The sequence below is a fragment of the Arvicola amphibius genome, chromosome 7 (assembly GCF_903992535.2).
Source record: "Arvicola amphibius chromosome 7, mArvAmp1.2, whole genome shotgun sequence".
NCBI lineage: Eukaryota > Metazoa > Chordata > Mammalia > Rodentia > Cricetidae > Arvicola > Arvicola amphibius.
Genome location: NC_052053.1, coordinates 40591173 through 40599277, shown reverse-complemented (window position 1 = coordinate 40599277; position 8105 = coordinate 40591173).

The following is an 8105-nucleotide window of genomic DNA, read 5'->3' as shown; positions in this document are numbered from 1 at the left end:
TGAAGAACAGGGTGGTATCCATAATGCTTTCTCTCTGAATCTAGATCCTCCCAGTCGTTTGTAAATTTGTACAATTGCAGAGATCATGAATTATTGATAGCATGACACTACAAATTGTCTCCTAGAAGCCAGATATATACTTAGAAAAATGATGAACAATGGAAATCAAATGCTGTTTCCAGTTCTGGGGATGAAGAAGATATCAGTAAGTTATACTATATGTTTCTTGTCCATGTACAGACCAGTGGGGGACATATAGTCAAATAAAATATATCTCTGTATAATATTCTTAGCAAGAAGGAAGAAATTGTACATCTATATCATAAATTTTGATCTTTTTACTGGCTTATGACAATAGTGAATTGCTGAACTGTGATGAGAATAATTGGGAAAGAATATTCCATTTGGAAGAATGAGACCCCTCAAGAACATGTGGGTCACATCCGCTTAAGGTTACGTTGAGCAAACATGAACTCTTTTGTCCTTGGCAGCAATTCAGACTAATGTGACTGTCCTTGTTGCTGTCAGCTATCATTGTGAACACTCATCGAGACATATTAATTTACCTACTCTTTTGAAATTATTCACTTTTGCTATGATATTAGTTAAAATTATTCTCCTGCTGAACACAAAATATTTTTAAAGAAGAAATTATTTACCATAGACTCACTAGAGTAGAGTTTGGGAAATATTTCACATTTGTAGAGAGGAGAGATTGGCAGTCCATCAACATGGTAAATTGGTGTAAATTTAAGACAATTTGGTCACGTAAAAGAGAACTGGAGGCTGTTGGAGGTCAGCTGCTATAGTATCTAATAAATATGTCCTTAACTCACTATATGTGAATCTCTTTGTAAAAGTCTACTACAAACTCAATACATACCCATGAAGAGATCCTTTGGGAACACATAATAAAAATTGAAACTCCAAAAGTAAGTAGACATTTTGGAGAAAGCCCCAGATTTTAAAAGGTATAGTACACAATGATATCTCTAAGAACCTAAAGTGCAACATTATCCCACTGACATCATGATCAGTTAGCTAGTTGAATATCAAATTATGTTAATACAACCAAATTCTTTCAAAAACTTGGTCACTTTCCTCATTCCCATACAAGATTGCTTCTTTTTTCTTTTTATTTCCAAGGCCTCATAGAAAGCATAGCTTCTCAAATCTTCTATTTCAAGTTCTTCTGTGAATTACCCAGATTTTAGAAAATGAGTTTAAAGACATCTTCCTCATAAATTTATAAGTATTCACTGAAGTAAAATATAGGAAGGTACCAATATATAAAATTTAAAGAGCTATAAAATACAGCTTTTAATATTTAAATAGCAGTTTATAACGTCTTTTAAAGAAAGAATAAGATAATAAAGAAAATAGAGATTCCTGTTCCAGTCAGCAAATTTGACTGTGGACAGTGCAAGTAAAAGTAGTCTCAGTGGTTTTCTTAATTACTTCTTGAGCAAGTCTCCATTTAATGCCCACTGGAACTAGGACTCGGTGTTTACATACTTGTCATAGAAGACTTTATCTTTTCCAGAACTGTCTGTGTGATGAGGTATAAAGTCTATCCCTAGACCAGGCAATGTGATGACAGAGTTGAGAAAGTCCTGGATCCCTTGGCATTCAGGTCATCTTTTGGAATACTTTCTGATGATGTACCCACTATTCACAAAGACGGACAAAAGACATTTAAAACACATCCCTGGATCAGCCCATCTTTGTTCATTGGGTTGTCATGGTAAGACCTGAACAATTTTAGAAGTTATTAAATATAAACAATGGGTTGAAGTTCTTCATTTGGTGGCAACATCAATTTAGGATGATTAATAGAGTGATGCTTGACTTCCCAAACTTCTTGCTGTTACTTACCTCAGTTCTTTCAGTTCTGCTGTTCTGAGGTCTTTTTTTATATAAGTTGACAGCTTTGGTATTTTACTGTACCTCACATACTGAATCTATACAGTTATCATAAACTTCCAACCCAAGTCATCTTTTTCTTTCTTTCCTTCCTTCTTTCTTTCTTTCTTTCTTTCTTTCTTTCCTTCCTTCCTTCCTTCCTTCCTTCCTTCTTTCTTTCTTTCTTTCTTTCTTTCTTTCTTTCTTTCTTTCTTTCTTTCTTTCTTTTTCCTTTTAGACAGGGTTTATCTGTATAACACTGGAACTTTCTTTGTAGACTACTAGGCTGACTTCAAACTCACTGAGATATGCCTGTCTCTGCCTCCCAAGTACTGGGATTAAAGGTGTATACCACCACCTCCTAGCTTCCAAAATCTTATTTTTAAATTCTCTAGCATCTTGTAGCTTGCTTCAAAACATCCCATCTCTTTTCCTTTTGAAAAAGATAGAAAAGGTTCAGAACAGGCAAGAGGTTCATATGCACTCAGAAAACATTCATGTCCTACGTTTGGATTCCAAAAATTCAACCTGCTCCCACCCCTTCCTACTCAACCTCTGTATACAAAGAAGTCAAGAAATTGGTCATCAAAAATAAAAACAAATAACCCAATAAAAATTGGAGTACAGACCTAAACAGAGAACTCTCAACAGAGGAATGTAAAATGGCTGAAAGATACTAAAGGAAATGATCAAGATCCTTAGTTATCAGAGAAATGCAAATCAAAACATCTCTGAAATTCCATCTTACACCTGAAAGAATGGCCAAGATATAAAACACTGATGACAGCTTATGCTGGAGGGGTTGTGGGGAAAAGGGAACACTTCTGCATTGCTAGTAGGATTGCAAGCTGGTGCAGGTCCTTTGGATATCAGTATGGCTATTTCTCAGAAAATTAGGAAACAACCTTCCTCAAGACCCAGTAATACCATTTTTGGGTATATATCTAAAGAATGCTCAATTGTGCCCTGAAGACATGTGCTCAACTATGTTCATAGCAGCATTGTTTGTCATAACCAGAACCTGGAAACAACCTAAATGCCCCTCGACTGACAAATGAATAAGAAAAATGTGGTACATTTATACAATGGGCTAATAAAGAATAATGACATCTTGAAATTTGCAGGCAAATGGATGGATCTAGAAAACATCATATTGAGTGAGGTAACCCAGACCCAGAAAGACAATTATCATATGTACTCACTCACAAGTTGTTTTTAAACATAAAACAAAGAAAACCAGCCTCCAAATCACAATCCCCGAGAACCTAGACAACAACAAAGACCCTAAAAGAGACATGTATGGATTTAATCTGCATGGAAAGTAGAAAAAGACAAGATCTCCTGAGTAAATTGGGAGCACGGGGACCATGGAAAAGGGTTGAATGGGTGAAAAGGTTGAATGGGTGGGGAGAGACAGGGAGGGGAGCATAAAACAATGCATTGCTCAATAAAATCAATAAAAAATTTACATCATGAAATTTGCAGACAAATTTGAATGCAAATTGATGGAACTAAAAAAAAAATCTTTATTGAGGTAACCAAGACCCAGAATGATTAATGGTTTATATTCACCTATATGTGAATATCATCCATTAAATAAATGATAACTAAGGTATAATCAAGACAACCAGGCAGGTTAGGCGCAGAAGAAGAGAGAAATGGGAACACACAAATCCCCCTTGGATGGGGGGAAATAGAATAAATTTTATGGGTAGACTGGACTAGAGGAGAATATGAGAACAAGGGATAAGATAAGAAGGGAGAAGTTAGATGGGATTGAGGAATGATATGAGAGGAGAGGGAGACTGAATTTAAGGATATGTAAGGTGTAGCATATAAACCTAGTACAAGGGAAACTTCCTATAATATTTTATGGTGATCCGAATGACATCTCCAAATAATAAAGGAGATGTAACTCCAACTAGGCATCTTTTGTCAACAAACAAAGCTTTGAGTACATAGACTGATTTTAATCCAATAGTTACTAACAGTTGACTGATATAACTTAAGGCCCACTCCACAATATGAAACCTATACTCAATACTGCTTGAGTAGTCAAGAATCAGAGACTAGATTGCCCAAGAACGTAGGGTAAAATCACATACTAAAAAACTCATAGAGACTGAAGCATTATGTACAGGGCCTACAGAGGTCTGTACTAGGTCCTATGTATAAAAACTATAGCTTTCAGTTTGTACTTTCATGGGACTCCTAAGCATCAATGACTAGGTCTGTCATTTGGTGCTTTTTCTTGAGGGTTCTTTTTTTTTTTTTTTACTTTTCTGTTGCCTTCTACTGTCCGAATTCTATATTTTTTGTTTTATCTTGTCACATTGTACTGGGAGGATTAGAGGGAGGGAAAACTTTATTCAGATTATATTTTATGATACTAGAATCAATATTTAGTAAAAGAGGAAAAATTTTAAAATGTAGGAGGTTCTGCAAAGCACTAATCTAAGCATTACATTTGAATAATAAAAACAGCAAATAAACATAACTAAATAAATAAACAATTTATTTGCTTTATTAATAAGCCTTGAATTGAGAGAGACTAAGAAGGTGCATTGAAAAGGTTGGAAGTAGAAAGGACATTGGGAAAGCAATGTAATATTTTTTTCAAAAGATAAAAAACTAAAATATATATTTAAACATAAATAAAATAAGTTAAATGGTATTAAAGTATAATAAGATTTAAAAAATGCCCACACGATACTTCACAAACTAGCTAATAAAAGCCTCAGTTATAGGAACAATTTACTTTTTTTCAAGTTTTTGACCAGTGAGGTTACAGTCATCCAATATGACAGGTCATTGCCAATACTCTTATTGCTCAAGATACAATAAACATGAGACATATAACATACAGAAATCAAGGTGGTACTCACCTGAAAGGTTTATTCCTAGTGGCTAGCTTTCATAGTGTTAGATGGTGTCATACATGCTACAGCAGAGAAGAAGTTATCATTCTTACCCAGTTATGAGTCCTGTGAACTATACCATTGCTTGATTGGTAAGACATGTCCAATGGTGCAAAAATGGCACAAATGATATGGTAGTAACCGACCACTTTAGGATTAGATTCAGAGTTTACTCAGCAAGATGAAACCTATATTTGTCACCATTATCAGGGCCAAGAAACTACAGCTAAATAAGTAATAGGTCCTAGAAAATAAAGTACCACTATTATTCTGACAAATGGACATAGTATTAAACTAACTCCATGGGCTGGAGAGATGGCTCAGAGGTTAAGAGCACTGACTGTTCTTCCAGAGGTCCTGAGTTCAATTCCCAGCAACCATATGGTGGCTCACAACCATCTGTAATGAGATCTGGTGCCCTCTTCTGGCCTGCAGGCATACATGGAGGCTGAACACTGTGTACATAATAAATAAATAAATCTTAAAAAAATAAACTAACTCTTAAAGATTAGTTGTTACTCCCATTAGCATTCATCTGAGAAGATTCATTTTGCAGAGACCCACATACAACTAACTAGTCATGATGCAGAGAATGAGGAACTATGCAATGGTCAACACTAAATGGGCCTTCTATCATAGCACTCCTTCAAGACTCCAGGATCATTGTGGAAAATGTTTTTTTTTTTTCATTGTGGAAAATGTTATGAAAAGATTTTAAGAGACAGAATGAGAGGGTGAGTAACAGAGAATAGTATTTACACAAAAGAGGAACATCTAATATATGAACTCACAGTAGTTTGACAGCACACACAACACTTGCACTTGCTTAATCCAGATGAAACACAAATGTGGGGAAAGGATGTGGGTACAAAGTCCCACCTGCCAGTGTGGAATTGCTGGCAAATGGGGGCTTTTGGAACAAGGACAGTCAATTGTCCTTAAGGGTGTGGCTCCTGTTGATTTGCCATACCAGAAGTTCACACATCATTTATTTGGACTGAATGTGCATTAAAAATAAAAAGGGGTGGCACATAATTGGTTGGGTAAATAAGGGAGTATGGTGTGGAAGTGTTAGTGGGAAGGGGCCAGATATGTTCAAAGTATGTGATTGAAATTCTCATGGGAAGTAGAAAAAGACAAGATCTCCTGAGTAAATTGAGAGCATGGATATCATGGGAGAAGGCTGAAGGGGAGGGGGGAGGAGTGGAGGGAAGCAGAAAAACATATAGCTCATTAAAATAATCAATTAAAAAAAGAAATTCTCAAAGACAAGTAAATATAATAGCTATAATAAAACCTTTTAGATTACCTTTTTATGGCAGGTCTCATACATTAATATCTAGAATTTCATTAATAAGGATAGTATTCATTTTTATCAAAATTGTATTTCAAATCAAATACTTTGAATACAATACGTATTTAGTTCACTTTATGTAAAAATGAATGAGCAGTTTTAGATCTGTTCTTAAGTATTGGACTTCTAATGAAGTATATATGAAAAAGTGTGTATAATATATCAAAGTAGAGAGGAATTTGGGACATTGAGTTGCTGTTTTACACATTTCCCAATTCACGAAGGTCACCTTAACCAGGATTGCATTTCTAAAGACACTCTTTTGAAAGTTGATCTATTTTTTAACCGAATTATTAAAAATTCAGGATACAAAACAAAGTCTATTTATTATCTGGGTCAGCCTGACCTACTATACAAATCTGGCTTTGGCTAGCATGTAGAATTTTTCTTTCTATTTGAGATTATTATAGACATTGTTGTTACATTATTCTTACAATAACAGACAGAATACTCCTCAGGATCAACTTGACTGCTATCTGAAGGTCACATTGACACAGTACACACTAGAGCTTTCCATGTTTTACAGGTAAATATTATTTTTGGAAATATCTGCATATGTTTTTAGTAAATGAGATTTGATTTCACAATGAACTAAAGAAAGTTTACTAAAGATTCCAGTTACTAAATTTGTCAAAACAGATATAAATTTAACTTTTTGCATGTCTACTTAAGGGTTTTAAATATTGTATTATCAAATTGCTTTCCTTTAAACTACTACCTTTTCTTTACTTCTCTAATAATTTAAAAATCATCTCCAACAAAAGAAAGCAGTAGTGACATTCTTCTTCATATGCTTTTCAGCAAAGGGGCTGTTTTAATGTTTTAATTCCCTATAACATAAATGGTGTGGTACAGATTCTTGTGATGTTTTCATTAAAGAAAAAGTGACTTTTGAAAGAGTGTTGACTAATTGAACCCATTAAACACTATTATCATCATGAATAACTTAGCTAAATTAAATTTCTGGGTTCCTAGTATTCTCTAGAAAACTGTGGTTTATTTCTCAAATATATTTTCATGATAGGCTATGGAATATTCTATTAACACTATCTTAGAGGATTAATAAGTGATAAAAAAATATTATTCTGGACATTGGCTATTCTTTTCTCAGTCTCTACCTAGGGACTTAATGTATGATGCCAGACATTTTTTTCTCGTATTTGCTCAGCTCCTGGCTTGTTTGTGTTTGGATATTTTTTAAACACATTTTTGATCATGAGAAATTTTACCATGGGTAATAAGTCCATTTGTGGTACAACAACTTTTTACATATCTGTTTATTCTCATTTTTTTACATAACATAAATATGCTAATTAAAAAAGAAAAACAAAAAAAGGCACTAAAACTACCCATGGCTAGAGTGCTGCTCGGTGGTGAAGAGCAGCACTGTCTGTTCTTCTAAAAGTCCTGTGTTCAGGTTCCCTGCATGCACCTTGCAGCTCACAACAACCTGTAACTCCAGTCCAGACCTGATGCAGTCTTTTGGCCTTTATAGGCAGTCCCTGTATGTGATGTATAGACATATATTCAGGCAAACAATCATATACACAGGTAAAATAAAAATAAAGGAAAATTATAGAAACGAACTTTAATAAAGGAGGGCATAAAAACAACCCACTTTCTAGGAATTACTTTAGTTGTTTTGATGTTGATGTAGAGAATGGGAATTAGGAGTAGGAATGAAACACTTCTGTAGTCAAAAATTCCAGGTCAGACCAAAGAAAATTTGAACTATGAATCTTGCCAAACTCAAGAAAAAGAAATTGCAATAAAACTGACAATATTGATAAGCTTTCAATCTGTGGTCCTAAGCAAAACAAAAGTCCTACCACTAATTTTCTAAAAATACAAGCTATAATTTTTTTGCAAACTTTCTTATCTAAATTTTTGCTAGTCAAAGATATGCTTATTAAATTTGTGCTTTACCTAAG